A 21,564-nucleotide genomic window follows, 5' to 3' on the forward strand; every position below is an offset into this window, starting at 1 on the left:
TAAATGGAACACTAAAATTCAAATTACAGCAAAACCTCATCTCATAGCTTTGAGGGTTCTTTTAAGGGACTGCAATTATAATAAATTTTAATCATTTATTTGTGGTATGATGATGAGGAAATGAATAGTACAGTAGACTGGCTGCTCAAACTGTTATCGAAACTATTCAAACTGTCACCAGGGAACAAAACAGAGCTGCATTTTTGTTTAAAAAAAGACTTAAAATATCACAGGCCACAGCAGCAGAATTGTGTGTTTTTTCACAAAATTTGGAACATTGATAATTTTTAGTCGCTCTTCACATAATTTTCTCAGGAAAAAAAGAAACATGATTATAAAAATAAATTAGCCTTATACCCAGTCAATATTTAAAGATATGCAGGCAGATTTGGTGGTATAGCAGGCTGGTTATAACAATGCACTGTACTACAGAATTGTACAATAGGGATTTGCACTTATTCTTCCGTATGGTAAGTTCCTGATTTTGGATTGTCCTATGATAGTAGTGTAGATTTAATGGAGGCTGCTTTTTCTTTACTGAGAGGAGAAAATAAGAAAGGATGTTATCCACAGTCATTTTTGCACAGTTCCAATTGCTTGGTTACAGAGCAGAACTTCAATAAAGCTAGCACCAGTTTACTGCCAGTTTTATTTTATGAAAACATCAAGTAAATAAATTACTTAGGATAATATGGTTTTGACTTTGATGCACAAATAGGCTGTATTTTTTCCTGGTATTATATGACTTACATCTTAGCATGCAAGCAAGGAAAGAGCTTCAATAGACTTGGCAACAAGCCTAGATATTTTGTAGTAACATTTGGATTCAGGCTGGCTGAATTCTGGAAACTAACTTGATAAGGGACATATTAAACAGGTTTAAGATCTCTTTTTTATTCACTCATGGAATATGGGCATTGCTGGCTGGGCCAGCATTTATTGTCCGTCCCTAATTATTTGAACAAGTAAGCAGCCTACCTGTCCTGGACCAAGCCCTGCAGGCTTCTTTTGATGCCTATACCATTATGTCAGGCAGTACATTTCCATTTCAGAATGTATGCACTCACCACACACAATATTGGACCCCTTTTTAGTCATTCCATAACTACAAAAGGGGTGCAGTATAACGAAATTTCGAGGCCATCATGCCAACACTAGTTTATAATATATCCTGTTTAGATGCATGCAGGGCTGTGTGGGAACCAGTGACCAAAGCCAGCTCACTTATAATTTTATGTTGCTTCACTCATGAGTGCCAAAGCTGGAATGAAGGTTGCAATGCTCAGTGAAAGGCGGTTTGTGTTCATTACCTTTGTGGGTTCCTAACTTATGTGGAGATGAAGAAGAGAGAAGAAAAGCAATTGGGTATCAGTGAGGGTGATATCAGGTTTTATATAAAATCTGGTCTCCCCTTCAGTACCTACAGTATTTCATTTGGGTGCTGTACAGCTGGTAGCTACTCATTTACTATCAACATCCTGGAGGATCACTATTGATCAGAAACTTAACTGGACCAACCACTGAGATACTGTGGCTACAAGACCAAGTCAGAGGCTGGACATTCTAAGGCAAGTAACACACCTCCCGACTCCTCAAAGTCCGACCACCAATGTGATGGAATACTCTGCACTTGCCTGGATGAGTGCAACTCCAACAACACTCAAGAAGCTCAACATCATCCAGGATGAAGCTTGCTTGTCTGGCACTCAATCCACCATTTTCAACATTTACCCTTCCACTACCAGTACACAGTGACAGCAGTATGTACTATCCATAAAATGCATTGCAGCAGCTTGCCAAGCTGGTGTGCTGCTGTTAGCAAGATAACACGAAGTTGCACCTGCTAAACCTGTGACCTTTACTACGTTAAAGGATAAATAGGAACAACACCACCTGTAAGTTCCCCTCCAAGCCACACTACGTTCTGACTTGGAGCTAATTATTGTTCCTTCACTGTACTCATCTTAGTTCCATTTGGCATTTTAGACAATTTACAGGCTTATTATGAAATACTATCAAAACTCAGCCTCCTATAAAAATTCAAGGGAAAAAATGTACAAAATATTGGCCTGGAACTTGCTGTAGAAATAATGGCGAGGCTGTTAACTCTGGGTAAGTCTGACAGCAACTTCTGGTGCCAGCACGTGCAGAATTCTGATGTTGGAGATACCATGTTCTTCCACTAAGTGCACTGTTGCAGCCTTGCAAATGGAATCAAAATTGAAATCATTGATAACTCGTGAGCATAAATTATTTATCCACCATTCTTACTGTAAAAAGTTAAGCCTTGTTTAATCAGGAGTAATTGAGTATTTTTAATACAATGCTAAGTTATAATAACTGCTTAACAACCTCTTTGTCCCTGAGAATCTAATTTTATAAATATGGGGCTGAAGGTTTGGGTCTGCAGGACTGGAGGAAGGCAGATATCAAAAATACTAGCAATCAACTGTAGGCCAGTTTCCCAACACTGTTCCTAGCGCCAGCCAGTTTCACTAGAGCAGAGGGGTGGCTACCTAATGATATGATGTGGAGATGCCGGCGTTGGACTGGGGTAAGCACAGTAAGAAGTCTCACAACACCAGGTTAAAGTCCAACAGGTTTATTTGGTAGCAAATACCATAAGCTTTCGGAGCAATGCTCCTTCGTCAGATGGAGTGGTCTCTGTTCTCAAACAGGGCACAGACACAGAAATCAAATTACAGAATACTGATTAGAATGCAAATCTCTACAGCCAGCCAGGTCTTAAATGTACAGACAATGTGGGTGGAGGGAGCATTCAACACAGGTTAAAGAGATGTGTATTGTCTCCAGACAGTACAGCTTGTGAAATTGTGCAAGTCCAGGAGGCAAGCTGTGGGGGTTACTGATAATGTGACATAAATCCAACATCCCGGTTTAGACCGTCCTCATGTGTGCGGAACTTGGCTATCAGTTTCTGCTCAGTGACTCTGCGCTGTCGTGTGTCGTGAAGGCCGCCTTGGAGAACGCTTACCTGAAGATCCAAGGCTGAATGCCCGTGACTGCTGAAGTGCTTCCCCACAGGAAGAGAACAGTCTTGCCTGGTGATTGTCGAGCGGTGTTCATTCATCCGTTGTCGTAGCGTCTGCATGGTTTCCCCAATGTACCATGCCTCGGGACATCCTTTCTTGCAGCGTATCAGGTAGACAATGTTGGCCGAGTTGCAAGAGTATGTACCGTGTACCTGGTAGATGGTGTCCTCACGTGAGATGATGGCATCCGTGTTGATGATCCGGCACGTCTTGCAGAGGTTGCTGTGGCAGGGTTGTGTGGTGTCGTGGTCACTGTTCTCCTGAAGGCTGGGTAGTTTGCTGCGGACAATGGTCTGTTTGAGGTTGCATGGTTGTTTGAAGGCAAGAAGTGGGGGTGTGGGGATGGCCTTGGCGAGATGTTCGTCTTCATCAATGACATGTTGAAGGCTCCGGAGGAGATGCCGTAGCTTCTCCGCTCTGGGGAAGTACTGGACGACGAAGGGTACTCTGTCCACCGTGTCCCGTGTTTGTCTTCTGAGGAGGATTGCAACAGACACCTCCAGACGCTGAAAGATGCCCTCATAAGAACAGGATATGGCGCTCGACTCATCGATCAACAGTTCCGACGCGCCACAGCGAAAAACCGCATCGACCTCCTCAGAAGACAAACACGGGACACGGTGGACAGAGTATCCTTCGTCGTCCAGTACTTCCCCGGAGCGGAGAAGCTACGGCATCTCCTCCGGAGCCTTCAACATGTCATTGATGAAGACGAACATCTCGCCAAGGCCATCCCCACACCCCCACTTCTTGCCTTCAAACAACCACGCAACCTCAAACAGACCATTGTCCGCAGCAAACTACCCAGCCTTCAGGAGAACAGTGACCACGACACCACACAACCCTGCCACAGCAACCTCTGCAAGATGTGCCGGATCATCAACACGGATGCCATCATCTCACGTGAGGACACCATCTACCAGGTACACGGTACCTACTCTTGCAACTCGGCCAATGTTGTCTACCTGATACGCTGCAAGAAAGGATGTCCCGAGGCATGGTACATTGGGGAAACCATGCAGACGCTACGACAACGGATGAATGAACACTGCTCGACAATCATCAGGCAAGACTGTTCTCTTCCTGTGGGGGAGCACTTCAGCAGTCACGGGCATTCAGCCTTGGATCTTCAGGTAAGCGTTCTCCAAGGCGGCCTTCACGACACACGACAGCGCAGAGTCACTGAGCAGAAACTGATAGCCAAGTTCCGCACACATGAGGACGGTCTAAACCGGGATGTTGGATTTATGTCACATTATCAGTAACCCCCACAGCTTGCCTCCTGGACTTGCACAATTTCACAAGCTGTACTGTCTGGAGACAATACACATCTCTTTAACCTGTGTTGAATGCTCCCTCCACCCACATTGTCTGTACATTTAAGACCTGGCTGGCTGTAGAGATTTGCATTCTAATCAGTATTCTGTAATTTGATTTCTGTGTCTGTGCCCTGTTTGAGAACAGAGACCACTCCATCTGACGAAGGAGCATTGCTCCGAAAGCTTATGGTATTTGCTACCAAATAAACCTGTTGGACTTTAACCTGGTGTTGTGAGACTTCTTACTGTACCTAATGATACACAGTGGGGAGCCAGTCATGGCCACCCCGTGGGCTCATAAAATGGTCATAAAATGGTGAATGGTGCAGAAGGGAATTTGAGAGATGTGTGTCATCGGCCCAGTACAAGTGGTGGGGGAGTGGGCAGTAAGCGATTGGACAGTGCAGGGTTATCATCCTCTTCGCAGGGACATGATTTGGTGGGGGGTGGGGTGGGGGGGCGCGGTGGTGATGACAAAACTATCAAGCTCAATACTGGGGGTAATTTGGTCTCAGGAATTAGGGAAACAGCAGCCCCCTTATCAACCTCCATTCTTATTGGCTGTCCATTTAATTTTAGAAATACCCAGAACCAATGTGATTGTCCTTGTATCAAAAATACATTTAACTTAAATTCCTCATCAAATTTAGGTGCTATATTCTTCATTGTGCAGATTACTTTTCTCTTCCATGTTGTAAATTCTTTCAGTGGAATCCATTTTGTTTTTCCATCATGTAGCCTCATTCCTCAGTCCGCAAACCAAACAGTCTCTAATTGTATCATCCAGAGAGTCACCAGATTCACAATGTTCTGTGAGGTGCTTTAGGGTTGCCATAAATTGAGCTACCTTCTCTCCTTCTAGTAACTTTGTTCATGGAATCTAAAACATTCTGCTATAATTAAGGTCCTCTATATAAATAGATAACTCTTGGTATGTTTTGCCGTCGGGTTTCTTGGGCTGAACCAGACTTTGTAGTAAATTGCAAGTTTTACTGCCAATGAGACTAAGAAAATCAGGGACTACAATATGCTGCGGAATCTTATTTGCCAGTATATAGTAATAAAATCATACTACACAAGACTTTCAACTCTCAGATTCTTCGTCAAATGAGCCAATGGCACCAAACCTTCCCACCATTTTTACCGGGTTACTGGGATCTGCGCAATGACTTTTTCCAGGAGCTTCTCTTGGTAATAACAGTTTTATTTTTTCTCTAGTGTGAGCCAATGTAACAGTTAGCTCTAGATTTCAATGCAATGTAAGGAAAATCTATCTTGTTTTCTCTCTACCTCTGTGCCTCACTTAAATTATACACATGGTGGACTCTGCATCCTGAACACCTCAGATCGCTCTACTTTTAGTTTTTGATAGGGACCTTTCTTTCAGCCCCACTATCTTACTGGTTCGATGTCAGGTGTGATTGCTGACCTACTGCTGATTCTGTTCCAATCATCTGAAACATCGAAAGGACTTCGACCCCCCCCCCCCCACCCCCCCCACGAGTAAGTGCAGCTCTGATTTTTCTTTTCCTCTTTTACTTTTGCTAGAAGTAATTTTTAATCCACTCCTCATCACCAATTTTATTTTTATCCTGTTAGATATGTTGCACTTGTGAGGATAAAAGAAAGTAGAGTCGCAGCACATGGGTAGGTTGAAGTCAACAAGGCAGGTTTATTGAAAAGTTGTTCACTGTACAAAGGCTTGGGTGAGACTGACTAAAAACCTGCAAGGTAGCTGATGACATCACAAACTAAACACATGACTAAGTGGCAGCATGATAACACAATCTCTACCCTATCATACAACACCCCTCACCTTCTTAAAATGGCAGAAGATGTCAAGATAACCTCTGTCATCAGCTACACAGAAATGCAGGTTCCTGAGATGTCCACTAGTCAAAAGACTCTCGACTGGGACATCAGCTCTAAATTGTCATCACTGTTCGCAGAGCCAGTTTATCCAATTTGGCAGAAGGTCCTCTTTGGTCAGACCAGCCAACCACTGTAGCTTGAGTGGAAGATACATAGGAAAATGACCAGCAACAGAAGAATGGGCCCCAACCCGAAGCTCCAATGATTGCTGTCACACTATGTGTAAACATCATGGCATAGACATTTCAACTTCAAGGCAATGTGCAATGCTGCGAGATGATGCTGGAGTATGGAATTAATGACTGTCAATGCACCAGAACACACTTCAACACACAGAAGAGCATAGTGTCGCAATAAAAGCCAAACTGCAAGGTGAGTACATTGATGAGGAACATTCAAACTACAGGGAGAGACACCTTCAACTCCCACAAAGAATACAGCAGACCAGATGGAAAAAGAAAAACCATACCAATTATGAACAAAGTGAAGACATTCTGGAAAGAATGGGACAAGTTGGTGGTCTCTGAGCAGAGCAGATGTGCCGTTGACAAAGAAAAGTTCAACTCCAAAGAGCAGAAAAAGCATAACAGAAGAAGATAAAGAAGTGCCAGAAACGCAGACTGCAACTCAAATTCCAAATCAACAAAAATTTCTCAAATCAACAGAGCCTTGTGCTCCTCTGAATGTGACCAGAACGACACTTGGCAGAATTGTCAAGCCTCCAGACTATCTGAATGTATAAAGTCAGAGACTTAAGGCAGGGGGAGATGGGGTAGCACAACTGTAATGTAAATATGGTATGTAAAGAAATGAGGGGAGGTGTATTACAAGGGTATTTAGCATAGCAAGGGTTAATGTGGGAACTGGTAAACAGCACCACCCATAGAGCCACATGACCTAAGACTAGAGCCAGTGTGGACTGGACAGAGACCTGTGTAGAAGAAAGCCTGGAGTTAACTCATAGATTGGGTTATATTTTTTATATATGTACAATGTTATGTGTTAGAAATAAACATTTAACGTTCAACCATACAAGACATTGAATCTCTTTGTGAGACCTACCGCATATACAACATGAGATAACAGCACTCAGGCATAGCCACAGTATGGCTGTCACGGTTCCTTAAATCAGGCCTGCACTTGCAAAGTCCCACCTCCGGCCTGGTTCGACGTTCAGTAGTTAGCTGCCAAACCCATCTCCATGCCAATTAAGGGGGCTCCCCGTGAAACTTGGTGCTGATTACAGAATCTGAAACAGTCCTGGTTTCAAGAAAGTTCAAGAGCATGATAAGGCACTTTACAAATGCAAGACGTTGTGAATTCCTTCATGATCTACAAGCAATTCATGATTCTCCACAGATGGCCTAATAAAGGCCATCATTACTAGCCTGTGCTTTTAAAGAACAGCAGGGGATAAAAGCACTGAGAGTAAAAGAACAGGAGTTCACTCTGAGAGTCAGCAAGAACAGCGAGGGATAAAATTGTATGGAGCAGTGTGGGAAGAGGGCAGTGAATCCAATGTGGAACAGCATAGGAGGAGAGCGTTGAATTCAGTATAAAGGAGCGAAGGAGAAGTGCAGCGAACCCAGAGTGGAGCAGTATAGGACGAGGGCGACGAACCCAGTGTGGAACAGTGTGGGAGAAGAGTGGCGAACCAGTGTGGAGCAGCATGAGAGGGCAGCGGGGAAACCAGCTTAAAGCAGCACTCAGGCTGCCGCATGCTGAATAGAATTGAATTTTACCAAATGGACCCACTTGCCAGTGCCACTCATGAGGCCATCACTGCACTTTGTGAATCCCAGAGAGAGATCCTGTGGGACGAAGAAAGGGGCACAGTATCAGTATTCATGCTTGTATGTCCTAGGCCCATTTGTGAAGCTTGGTCTTCAGTCGTCTTGGACTTCCTTGCCAGTGGACAGAAGCTTTGCTCTGCCAAGCCCCTGTGGTAGCTGGTGTGCAACAACCACCCACATTAAAAGAACTCATGCCCAGGCATCACCTTCCCTTTAAAATGAAGTTCATGATCTGGAACTTCAGGATCCTCATGGACAAGCCCAACAAAGACAGATGAGATTAGTGTACAGCTGCAATGACGTGCGGATCACCTGTGCCATGACAAGAACCAAGATGTGGAGATGCCAGCATTGGACTGGGGTGGGCACAGTAAGAAGTCTCACACCACCAGGTTAAAGTCCAACAGGTTTATTTGGAATCACAAGCTTTCGAAGCACTGTTCCTTCATCAGGTGAGTGAAGAAGAACCAATGGCTGTTGGACACACCACCATTTAATATACACTAAGAGCAACATCAATGTCACTCCAAACCAGCAACGGCAACAGAAACAATGCAGCAGGAAAATCAACACTGAAGCATTCAATGACCCCATGGTGACTGTGGTCATTATCCCTTTAAGGGCAACACAATAGATGAGGTCCAACTGCAGCAACTACAGAGGAGTTTCCCTGGTGTTGGTTACAGGGAAGGTCATCGCAAGAGTCCTTCTGAATCGCCTTCTCCCTGTGGCTGAAGAGTTCCTCTCAAAGTTACAAGGTGGATTCTGCCCACTAAGGGGCACGATGCACATCATCTTTACCGTGTGGCAACTACAAGAAAAATGCAGGGAACAGTAAATGGCCTTTGTTGACCTCACAAAGCCTTCAACACTGTCAGCCACAAGGGGTTATGGTGCGTCCTCTTCTGTTTTGGCTGCTCCCAACAGTTTGTTACTATTCTCCTCTGCCTGCTCCACAATGACATGCAAGCTGTGATCCTTACCAACGAGTCCACCGCAGACCCAATTCACGTTGAGACTGGGTCAACAAGACTGTGTCATCGCACCAATGCTCTTTTCAATCTTCCTTGCTGCAATGTTCCATCTTACCCTCAGCAAGCTCACTGCTGGAATGGAGATAAACTACAGAACAAATGGGAATCCATTCAATCTCTGACGTCTGTAGGCCAGATCCAAAGTCATCCCATCCTCTATTATTGAACTACAGTATGCAGACGATACCTGCATCCACGCACACTTAAGAGGCCAAGCTTCAGCTATCGTCAACACCTTTACCAAGGCGTGAGAGAGCATGAGTCTAAACATTCGTAAAACAAGGATTCTCAACCAACCTGCACCCACCACACAGCGCTGCCCGCCTCCCCAGTTATCAAAATCCATGATGAGACCTCGGACAATGTCGACCACTTTCCACTTGGGAGCCGACTATCAACAAGGACAGACATTGGCGCCGAGGTTCAATGCAGAATCACAGAATTGTTATGGCACAGGAGGAGGCTATTTGGCCCATTCATGTTTGCACCAGCTCTCCAAAGAGCATCATGATTTAGTGCCATTCCCCTGCCTTTACCCATTCCCCTGTACATTGTTTCTGTTCAGGAAATCATCTAATGCCTTCTCGTATCCTTCGATTGAACCTGCTAGGCAGTGCATTCCAGACTCGAATCACTCGCTGTGTTAAAAAGCTTTTTCTCATATCACTTTTTTGCTTCTTTTGCAAATCACTTTAAATTTGTGCCCTCTCAGTCTTGGTCCTTTTACGAGCAGGAACAGTTTCACTCTATCCACTCTGTCCCTCATGATTTTGAACAAATCTATAAAATCTCCTCTTAGCCTTTCTCTCTCTAAGAAGATGTCCCAATCTCTCCAATCTATCCTCATAACTGAAGTTTCTCATCCCTGGAACCATTCTTGTAAACTCTTCTACATTCTCTCCAATGCATTCACATCCTTCCTATAGTGTGGCACCCAGAATTGTACACAATATTCCAGCTGAGGTCTAACTTGTGTCTTCTATAAATTCAGCATAACCTCTTTGCTCTTCTACTCTTTGTCCCTATTAATAAAGCCCAGGATATTATAGAACATAGAAAAGCTACAGCACAAACAGGCCCTTCGGCCCACAAGTTGCGCCGAACATGTCCCTACCTACTAGGCTTACCTATAACCCTCTATCTTACTAACTTCCATGAACTTATCCAAAAGTCTCTTAAAAGACCCTATCGAATCCGCCTCCACCACCACTACCGGCAACCGATTCCACGCACCCACCACCCTCTGAGTGAAAAACTTACCCCTAACATCTCCTCTGTATCTACTCTCCAGCATCTAAACCTGTGACCTCTTGTACGCTTGATTAACTGCTCTCTCTACCTGTCCTGCCACTTTCAATGATGTATGCACATATACACCAAGGTCCCTCCGCTCCTGCACCCCTTTAAGAATTTTACCCCTTATTTTATATTGTCTCTTCATGTTCTTCCTACCAAAATGCATCACCTCACACTTCTACACATTGAACTTCATCTGCCACCCATATGCCCACTCCACCAACTTGTCTCTATCCTTTTGAAGTTCTACACAATCCTCTTCACAGCTTGCAATATTTCCAAGTTTTATGTCATCCACAAACTTTGAAATTGTCCCGTGCACACCAAGATCTAGATTATTAATATATATCAGGAAAAGCAAGGATCCCAATATTGACCCCTGAGGAACACAACTACAAACCTTCCTTCAGCCCTAAAAATATCCACTGGCCTCTGCTTCCAATTATTCAGCCAATTTTGTATCCACATTGTCCCTTTATTCCATGAGCTATAACTTCTCTCACAAAAGTTTTTGCGGCATTATACAGAATGCCTTCTGAAAGGCCATGTACAATTTCAGCAGCATTACCTTCATCAACCCTTTTGTTATCTTCTCAAAAAACTCCAGCAAGTTAGTTAAACGTGATTTCCCATTTAGAAATCCATGTTGGCTTTTCCTAATCAATCCACATTTTTCATGTGACTTTCAATTATATCTGGAATAATTGTTTCCAGAAGCTTGCCCACCACTGATGTTAAACTGACTGTCCTGTAATTGCTGGGGTTATCCTTACAACCTTTATTGAACAAGGGCATAATATTTGTAATTCTCCAGTTCTCTGGCACCTCCTCCAAGTCTAGAGAAGACTGGAAGATTATTGGCCATCGCCTCAACAATTTCCATTCTCACCTCCTTCAATATCCTTTGATGCATCTCATCTGGTCCCGGTGTCTGGTCAACTTTCAGTACTGACAGACTATTCAACTGCTCCTTGTCAGTTCTGAACACTTCGGGGGACAGAGTTTCCTCATCTGTCACCATGTCCTGGGTAGCGTCTACTTCCTCGATAAAGATGGATGCAAAATATTCACTTAGTACCTCAGTCATGCCCCCAGCCTCCATGTATAAATTCCCTTTTAGGTCCCTAATAAGCCTACTCCTCCTTTTACTAGCATTTTACTATTTATATGCCTATTGAAAACTTTGGCGGCCATTTTCTTCTCATAATTCCACTTTGCTTCTCTAATGTGCTTTTTCATCTCCTCTCTGAACTTTCTGAATTCCTCTTGGTTTTCAATTGCATTTTCCACCTGACACCTGCCATAAGCACACTTTCCTTCATTATCTGAATTTCTATCACCTTTTTCATTCAGGGAGCTCTGGAATGGTTTGCTCTATCTTTCCCTTTTAAGGGAATATAACTTTAAGGAAATATACACAGCCTGAGTGCCAATGTAACTTTTGTTTGCCTGAGGAAGAGTATGTTTGGAGACCAGGCACCAAGCTCATGGTCTACAGAGCAGTAATGATACCCACTCTCCTATATAGCTCAGAGACATGGGGCCCGATTTTACCATTGCGTGTGCCTGTTTTTGGGCGCGAAAACTTGGTAAAGTCGGGCGTGAGGCGATTAGCGTGATCTATGCCTGAGTCGGCGCAGATGCCCACTTTACCAAGGCCCGAAAATGGCCGCAATCTGAACCATGCCCGAAACGGGCGCAATAGCGATTTAAATGCATTTGCGTGTTTGTGCGTCCAGATTCGGCATGAAACAGACATGCTCGGCAAAGGTCTGTTTCGGGTGCTCCAGCTTCTGAAGAGGTAGGTTCAGAGCTTCCAACGGCTCTCCAACTCAGATCAGTGGTGGGGGGGTGGGGGTTGGAGGGAGGCAGGCCAGATCATTCTCTGGTGGGGGTGGGGGGTAGGCCAGATTATTCTCTGGTGGCAGTGGGGGGAGGGAGGGAGACCCGATCGTTTTCTGGTGGGGAGGAGGGAGGCGGATCAGATGTATCTCTGGTGGGGGGGAGGAGGGAGGTCAGATCATTCTTTGGTGGGGAGAGGGAGGAGAAGCGAGGCCAGATCATTCTCTGGTGGTGGTGGTGATGGGGTGGGAAGGCCAGATGGATGTCTGGTGGGGGGGGGGCAGCAGGGACCGCTACCGCTCTGTGGGCGATTGGGGGGGGGGGGGGGGGGGGGGGGGTGATGGCAGGGGGGATTGCTGCTGCTCTGCGGGCGATTGGTGGGGGAGGGGGTGAGGGGGGGGGGATGGCAGGGGGGATTGCTGCTGCTCTGCGGGGCGATTGGTGGGGGAGGGGGGTGAGGGGGGGGGATGGCAGGGGGAATTGCTGCTGCTCTGTGGGCGATTGGTGAGAGGGAAGTGGGGCACAGGGTCGCAATTGGTCTGGGTAGCGAAGGGATGGGTGGATAAGGGGGACAATTATGTTGTGGGGGTGATGTCTGTGGGGCCATCGCTCCTGGGCCTCTTTATCCGCTTTTTGCGGCCCAAGAGCGATGTGACAGGGGCACGTTTTTCAAATTTCTTTTCACTACGCATGCACAGTTGAAGGCTCCGATCGGAGCTGCAGCGTTTCAGGCGTGATAAACTCCACCTGCCCACAGCGCGATTCAGATTCACGACTTTTTTTCAGGGCTAAGTGCGTATGGGGACGCCTGATAACAGGTTTCCAAGTCGGATCTGAATTGCGCCCAGATTCAGCACTTAGAATTAAAATGGTAAAATCGGGCCAATAGACTATGTACAGTAAGCACCTCAAAACCCTGGTGAAGTACCACCAGCACTGCCCCTTCAAGATCCTGGAAATTCATTAGCAGGATAGGCACACCAATGTTAGTGTTATCGCTCAGGGCAACACCTCCAGCATCGAAGCATTGACCATGCTTGTTCAACTCCACTGCGCAGGCCACATTGTCTGCATGTGTGACATGAGAATCCTGAAACAAGTGCTTAATGTGGAGCTTCGACACAGCAAACAACCCCAGGAGGGCAGAAGAAACTCTTCAAGGACACCTTCAAAACTGTCTTGATAAAGTGCAACATTCCCATTGACACCTGGGAATCTCTGGCCCAAGATTGTCTGAAATGGAGGAAAAACATCAGGGAAGGAGCTGAACCAGTTCCATCTCCAAGAGCAAGCTATAGCCAAGTGTTGACAGCACTTGACAGCAGGAAACCGGGCACCCCACCCACCCACTCCTCCAACCACTATCTGCCCCACCTGTGACAGACACTATAGGACGCACACTGGACTCCTGAAATCTAATTTGTAGTGTGGAAGCAAATCATCCTCGACTCAGAGGGACTGCCTAAGAAAAAGTGCATTCAAAATAATGTAGTCTGTGGTAAGGGGTGTGCCTTAGGAAAACAGATAAAGAGATTTTATAAAATTGCACGCATGAATGACAAGAAAAGAATTAACCATTTTCCTGCGTTACTTCCACACGCATAGATTGGAATAACAAGGTTAAGTTCACTTTTTTAGTATTTACCTTTATTGTAACATTTTACAATTCAACTGTTCCTGTTTGTTTCTGTTACTAAGTTAGATTGTGGTTCATATTTGGTGTATTTCTGGAACCTAGGTTATAGATTTACCCAAGAGTTGAAACAATCTTCTATTTTTCTGCTGCTCTGACCCCAGGATCAAACATGGAAAATTTCACCCAATTTAAACTAAACATGAATTAACAGGCAAATTATTGTTGTATTCTCTGTAAGATGCATATGGCGGCACAGTAGCACAGTGGTTAGCACTGCTGCTTCTTAGCTCCAGGGACCTGGGTTCGATTCCTGGCTTGGGTCACTGTCTGTGTGGAGTTTGCACATTCTCCTCGTGTCTGCATGGGTTTCCTCCAGGTGCTCCGGTTTCCTCCCACAATCCAAAGATGTGCGGGTTAGATTGTTTGGCCATGCTAAAATTGCCCTTTAGTGTCCTGAGATGCATAGGTTAGAGGGATTACCGGGTAAATATATAGGGATATGGGGGTAGGGCCTGGGTGGGATTGTGGTCAGTGCAGACTCAATGGGCCAGATGGCCTCTTTCTGCACTGTAGGGTTTCTATGATTCTATGATATATAGATGGATTCCTGATCGGTAAGGGAATTAGGGGTTATGGGGATCAGGCGGGTAAGTGGAACTGATCCACTTCAGATCAGCCATGATCTTATTGAATGGCGGGGCAAGCTCGAGGGGCTAGATGGCCTACTCCTGCTCCTATTTCTTATGTTCTTATGATATGGGATAGCAACGGTGGAATGCTTGAGTTGAGAGACCAATCTCCTGTAAATAGATAAATTGGCTGATTTTGCCAGCTTCGAAAACTTGTCCTTGTGAACAATAACGATTTGTGTTTATATGGTACTTTTAATGCAGTAAAATGTCAGAGGATGCTTTACGGGATTGCTAGCAAATTAGATTTGACCCAAGCAACTTAATAAGTTACGTGGATAAATGAGCAAAAGAATGATCACAGAGGTAGATTTTAAATATGATGTGGAGATGCCAGCATTGGACTGGGGTGGGGCACAGTAGGAAGTCTCACAACACCAGATTAAAGTCCAACAGTTTTATTTGGAATCACAGGCTTTCGGAGCACTGCTCCTTCATCACCTGATGAATGAGCAGTGCTCATCACCTCATGAATGAGCAGTGCTCCAAAAGCTTGTGATTCCAAATAAACCTGTTGGACTTTAACCTGGTGTTGTGAGACTTCCTATTGTAGATTTTAAGCAGCATCTTAAAGGAGCATGGGAAGTAGAGAGTAGGAGAATTTTAGGGTAGGAATTCTCTAAGGTTAAGGCCAAGACAATAGAAGAGATGACTGCCAATAGTGAAGTAATGAAAATTGGGGATGAACAAGGGGATAGAATTGGAGAAGTACAGGAATGTTGGAAGCTTAAGTTTATAGAGGATGGAAGATGGGAAGCTAAAGGAGAGCATTGAAATTGTTGAGTCCAATAGTAATAAAGGGATGGATGATGTTTTCAGCAGCAGAAGATGTGAGGAAGGAGAAAAGGAGACTTTATGATGGTAAAAATAACTGGTCTCGGTGACAGAGGCTATGAGATTGGGAACTTAGCTCAGGGTCAAATAAAAGGCCATGCCAATGTTGGACTGCATATTATGGGGCAGTGGACAGCTTGTCCAACCCCAGTAGAAAAGTTAGCTGGACGCCAATTCGCTCTGTGCAAGCCCATCCCACAGCCATAATACACTGTGGATGGATTAAATTGTCTTACTGTGGGACTTCTGTCCTCCACTAGGAAGGAAGCCCTGCCTTTGAGACCGGCTAGCCAATCTGATTGGATTGCAACTCCAGAAATCCCAGCAGTGCCAAGAGCTCAGTAGTGGGCCTGCCCACTTGCTCATGCCAACTGTGTTATGCTATTATCTTAATTATTTTTTAAAATTTTGCTGCTGATTCCTCCAGAGAACTGAATCACTATATAGAGTGCTTTTGGATCTCCTTGTCCTCTGTCAAAATCACCCACCAGATCATAGTCACTCTACGGAGCAAAGAATCCCCAGCTTGCTTTCTCCATTATCTACCAGATTGTTTGCAATCTCAACACACTATTAAATACAAAGCTAAGCCTTTCTCTAAAATCTCCATCAAAAATATCACTAACTTTCATCTCTGTAACAACTCTACATCTGCTCCTGATACCCTTACTCATGCCTTTATCATTTCAAAACTCAAATAACTCAATGTTCTCCAGATTGCTTTTCATCTTTCACCGCCGCAAACTTTAAGTTCTCTTAATATTTTACCCCACACTATGTTCCATTCACTCATCAGCACTGCTCACTAACCTCCATTGATTGGTCATTTCCCAATGGCTGCAGTTTAAAACTCTCATCTTTATGTTTTAATTCCTTCATGGTCTTGACCCTCCCAACCTCCTACAGTCAATCAAGTCCACACCAAACTTTCTATTTCTCAGGCTCTGACTTCCTGTGCATCTCCCCTTTTTTCACCCTATCATTGACACAGATGTCTTCTGTTGTCTAGTCCAATGCACTGGATCTTTAACCAATCTACTCTTTATCTCCTTTAAGATGCTCCTTAAAATCTACCTCGTGGCCCAATTCTTCAGTCACCCTTCCTAATAGCTCTCTTCAGATAGGCAACCATTTTGTCTGAGTGTACCTTTTTTAGGCACCTTACAATGTTTTGTACATTAAAGACATGATATAAACACAAGTTGTTATTGCATTCCTTTGGTATCTACAAATAATTTGTACTGACTAAAGCTTTGAATTTATAATTAATTCATAAATCAACAATTGTTTGTGTGTTCCACTACAAGTTCATGAATCAGTAACTGAGCAACCCCATTTCTTCTCTTCATTTAACCGTAGACTGATATTATTTTGAAATTATTTGTGGCCAGAATATCTCCCCACCCCCCCCCGCCCCCCCCCCTGCCCCCCCCCCCCCCCCCCCACCCCCACCACCCCAACAGCAGGTTTTCCCATGATGGAGGCAGCTCACTGCTGGCTTCCAGTGGGTTCTTCCAGTCCCACTGAAGTCAATGACAATTTTCTTGGCTCACCCATCTCCGGTCAACTTTAATGGGACCGGAAGGTCTCACTGGCAGGAAGCGCCGGAAGATCTCACTGGCAGGAAGTGCCGGAAGATCCCACCCTCATTGAAATTTAAATCATAAGCTGCACCCTGTCAAAATATACTTTGAATAAAGAAAAAAATATGTTTTGACCCCAAAGTCTATCTTGAAAGAGGTTGATACTTGGCAACGTGGGTGTCCAGCTGATGGTATTTGAGTGACACATTACTTTAGGGGATACATGGATATAAAATTGCACACAATATATGAATCCATCTGCAGCACTAGGTCAATATTGATAACTTTGGCCTGTGCTAATTGCAAAGTAGATGTAACTTACACAGAAAGACCTCTCTGGAGACAAAGGAACAACATATGTTGGCAAGCACATATATTGATGTTAGTAAACTCTGCAGAGGGCTATTTATTTTCTGTTGGAATACACATTATGGCAGCCCTGATGTTTTGAAACTGAATAGATAAAACAATGCATAAATGGATGTAATAAAACTACAGCAGATTCCATGGTCAACCATGCAAAAAATGAACGAGCTAAATAACTTTACCACAATGGACTCCATTTCAAGAATTCGTGTTGAAGGTAGGAACTGAATCTTCAAATGACATTTTCCCCTTATTAAGGTTCCAAATAGGAATCATAATTAATAGTGACCAAATTCCTCTTGTGCTCACGTGACATTCCTTTTCCTGTTATTTCAGCAGAAATGTTATACATTTAAACAATGTTAACAATGTTGTACAAAAGTGTTTAACAATCATCTGTTAAAATTGTTAACAGTAGTTCTTGCATAAAATAGGATAACATACGGGGAATATAAATCAATCTGGGCTATAAGTCAAAAAGCATATTTGGACCTATTTTTGGCATGTAAGTAGACCCTATTTTTCAAATAATAAATGCATGTTCAGGGCTATCTTCGCATTAGAAGTTCGCCTCAATTTTTCAGCTCAAAATTTTAACTCCATCCAAGGCTAAATACTGGTATGAGATTGGGGATGTTGGTGGCATAGTGGGAGTGTCACTGGACTAGTAATCCATTTCTGGGGATACGGGTGCAAATCCCACTTGGCAGCTGGTGGAATTTGAATTCAATTAATAAATCTGGAACTATAAATCCAGTCTCAGTAAGATAACGATATAAAGACCCATCTGGATAACTTCCATCCTTACCTGCTCTGGCCTACATGTGACTCCAGCCCACAGCAATGTGGTTGACTCTTAATTGTCTTCCGAAATGTTCAGTCTTAATACAATTAGAAATTGGCAACAGATGTTGGCTTTGGCAGCAATGCCCACATCCATAAAATAAAAAAAAGAGACTGATAAGGGAAAGTTTAAAAGAACTTTGAAGGGAATTATTTAGAGATATACTCACCTTATGAGTCAATGCACGGAATCAAGCAGACAATACGTTGCCAAGAAGATGCGCAGGAGTTTAAGACACACTGCAGAGGGCAGACTGCGCATGGCAACTGATGGACAGAAATTGGTCCTCCTACAAAAGGAGTGAAGTACGAAGCTGGTTTCAAGCTAAAAGTAGTAACGTTTGCTAACTTTTCAAATAACTATACTACAGCAAGGGAATTCAATGTTAGTGAAAACTTTTTACTTTCTTTATACAATCGCTACATCAATTTGCAAATGTCTAACTTGTGTGTATAACGTTTATTTAGAATGTGGGTTTGAGTAAATCGATTTTGGAGAATGTATAAAACAAGGGGAGTGATTGTGGTGTCTGTTTCTTTAAGACAAGACAGCAGAAGAAAGTCACCTGCTTGAGGGACCCAAGAGCAAGTGATCACTCCAGAGGGTGGAATCCTTTCTTGGACAGAATACACCTGGAAGCCATGTAGTAAGCATGTAAGGCAAGGAAGCCTAGGGCTGTAAACCCTTGTACCAAGTTTCTCTTTATCAATAAATGCCTTTTGTTCCTAATTATGCCTGAAGCGTCTTGATGATGTCAGAAGTGCGTTACACTACTACAGGAAGAAAGAATTCACCCCGAAGAAGATGTCCCCAAGACCATATGTGTCATGAGATCAGGGACAGGCCATTTGAGAAGTATGCATTAGAATGGGCCCTTGAAAATCATCACAATGGTTGCATTGTGACCAGAAATGCAATGTGTATATTCATGCTAAAATGGGCCAAATCAAACCCCAAGTCCAAGAAAGATTTCAGAGCATCAGCTAGTTGGCAGAGCTGCTTAATGGAACAAAACTTGTCCAGTATTGTGGCAGAAGACCAAAATCATTCAGAGACTACCAAAAGACCTTGATGCCAAAACTATCAGTTTCCAACAATTCATCATCAATGATGCCACAGCCAAAGTGACTCAGGTTGAACTCTTCGCACGGACGCCAAAGATTATGAATTTGACAATTTTAAAAATGTTATGATTGTGGTTTAATCTATTGTTGTAGAATTATTTCATTAAATATTTAAACTATTGTTCTGTTTTTTCTCACATTTCAAAATGGCAGCCACCGATATTTTATACTCAGCATATAAATTGGCAACTGTTTTTGGAAGGATCAGCTGTAGCTCAGTGAGTAATTCACAATGAAATCTTACATTACATATTGATACAGGTCTGTTATACTTACAAGCTCTGATTTTACATGGCGCTGTCTGATCTGCAGTGCTTCACAGGTGGCATGTGCAGGTGGTAAACAGTAAATAATTATTCTCACATGCTTGGATTCACAGAGTATCTTGCCCCATCTTGCAAGCAATGATTTATGGAAGTTGGTAGAGAGCATGCTACAACCATTTGCAAGCCTCATTTAATTGAATCACCCATCGTTATAAGGCTTCATAACATAAGCTTGATGTATGACACCTGAATAAGCCTAGCATAAAGTGAAAAATTTAAAGCAAGGTGATGTTAGTGCAACGTGTTTAAATGAAGTTTTTATTTCACTGACATCAGTTTTTCATTTGCGCATTTGCTACTTGTCCCACTTCTTTAGTCTTTAACCTTGGGTAACTGTTTCTAAATCTTTCAGTTTCCTTAGCAACATGTTCTATGTAACTGATGCTCCATTATATGTTTTAGCTGCAACAATGACAATCACAGAATCCCTACAGTGTAGAAGGATGCCATTCGGCCTCATCAAATTTGCACCAACTCTCCAAAAGAACACCTTAGCCAGGCCACCCGCTGTCCTATCCCATGTATTTACCATAGCTAATCCACCTAACCTGCATATCTTTGGGCTGTGGGAGGAATCCAAAACACCTGGAGGAAACGTGTGCAGACATGGGGAGAATGTGCAAACTCCACACCATCACCCAAGGCCAAAATTGAACCTGGGTCCCTGGCGCTGTGAGGCAGCAGTGCTAACCACTGTGCCATCATGCTGTCAATGAATAAGAATGATGAAAAAGTTATTGTTAACATTGTTGTGAACTTTCAGCTCTCAAAACAAAGCTTCCGGCTGGAATTTTCTAGTTGTTCATGCTGTTGGGATTCTCTGCTGGGTTTTCCAGCAGCATGGGTGAATTCAATGGAAATTCCCATTGACAGCAGTGGGACCAGGAGATCCCGCTGTACGTAAATGGCGCACCGTCTCCCGCTGCTGAGAAAAACACTGGGCGAAGACCAGAGAATCTTGTTCATGATCTCGAACTTAGGTTACTTGGTGGGATGACATGACTGTAAATTCACACCAGAATGCTGAGATGAATAAAAAAAGTAAGGTAATGGACAAGTCTTCTTGCTCTGCTTTTGCAAACCTCCTTTAACAACTTGTGGCAGGTTATTCACCTACTTTCTCAATTGGGAAAGCCTAGAGGAATATGTAGGAAAATAAACATTTAAACATGAGAAAGAGTTTGTTAGTTAGCTCAATTCCCCTCACTCAAAAGCTCAACAAATAAAGGCATGACATGTTGCTGAGACATTAAGACCTGGATGGCCACAGGCTCAGGTTTGTGTTGAGTTTATTAAGTTATAATAAAGTTGCAATTGGTTTCAATGTCCCTGAGCTATTATGTGCTGCTCTTGATTGTCATCCAAGCTTTCTCCTCCAAAGTGTGTGTCTGCATATGAGGTTATAGTAGGTTTGGGCTCAGTTATGATGGCTCATCCAATGGTCAGACAATTCATCAGTGCTTGAAGAAATCTACTAAGATGCGATGTCAGCGTGTGACTACCATCTGTGATAAAAGAATCTCAGTTGGATTCATTGCCTTAAAAGAGGAAGCGGAGGGGAGCAATGATGGAAGGGAATATAATTATTAAAATAGTTGGTTGCACGGTAGCACAGTGGTTAGCACTGCCGCTTCACAGCTCCAGGGTCCCGGGTTCGATTCCCGGCTCGGGTCACTATCTGTGTGGAGTTTGCACATTCTCCTCGTGTCTGCGTGGGTTTCCTCCGGGTGCTCCGGTTTCCTCCCACAGTCCAAAGATGTGCGGGCTAGGTTGATTGGCCAGGTTAAAAATTGCCCCTTAGAGTCCTGGGATGTGTAGGTTAGAGGGATTAGCGGGTAAAATATGTGGGGGTAGGGCCTGGGTGGGATTGTGGTCGGTGCAGACTCGATGGGCCGAATGGCCTCCTTCTGCACTGTAGGGTTTCTATGATTCTATGATAGTCTCATTTTCTGC

The 21,564-nt window shown here is 43.8% G+C and overlaps 1 protein-coding gene across 8 annotated transcripts in view; it reads right to left on the reverse strand.

Moving 5' to 3' along the window:
- LOC144500456 (uncharacterized) overlaps nt 1-21,564 on the reverse strand; it is a 230,807-nt gene that overhangs the window by 1,134 nt on the left and 208,109 nt on the right. The gene's annotated exons all lie outside the window — the stretch shown is intronic.

Source organism: Mustelus asterias, chromosome 11 (genome assembly GCF_964213995.1).
Source record: "Mustelus asterias chromosome 11, sMusAst1.hap1.1, whole genome shotgun sequence".
Lineage (NCBI taxonomy): Eukaryota > Metazoa > Chordata > Chondrichthyes > Carcharhiniformes > Triakidae > Mustelus > Mustelus asterias.